At 46.8% G+C, this 406-nt stretch overlaps 1 protein-coding gene across 1 annotated transcript in view; it reads right to left on the reverse strand.

Moving 5' to 3' along the window:
• Positions 1 to 406, reverse strand: part of LOC119586168 (syntaxin-6-like) — a gene marked incomplete in the record, with an annotated part of 66,436 nt that overhangs the window by 57,083 nt on the left and 8,947 nt on the right.

A 406-nucleotide genomic window follows, 5' to 3' on the forward strand; every position in this document is an offset into this window, starting at 1 on the left:
GGTGTTCATCTCCCAATCAACCCGCCACTGTCTCTCCCCTGAATGACTCCATCGCGCTACGAACAGGCAACCGCTCAATAACCTCTCTCCTCGTGTCTTATCTGATGATCCTCCTTTTTTTATCGCCGCTACAATAGCATAGTTTGTTCTGCCTCCCGTTTCGTTACAGTTCGCGACGCTGCGAGCAAAGAGGGGGAACAGAGACAGAGCGATGGATTCAAATCAGGATGCGCTCGGACCCTTTTCAAATGTCTGTCTTTTCTCTTGTCAATCTCTCCTCTCCTTTTTCAACTTTCCCTCTCCTCTCCTTCTATTTTTGCTCTCCTTTTCATCATTATCCCTCCCTTATTCTGCACCATCCTTACTTCTCCCTTTTTTTCTCTCTCATTCTTTCCTCACCTTTTTC

The sequence above is a fragment of the Penaeus monodon genome, chromosome 21 (genome assembly GCF_015228065.2).
Source record: "Penaeus monodon isolate SGIC_2016 chromosome 21, NSTDA_Pmon_1, whole genome shotgun sequence".
Lineage (NCBI taxonomy): Eukaryota > Metazoa > Arthropoda > Malacostraca > Decapoda > Penaeidae > Penaeus > Penaeus monodon.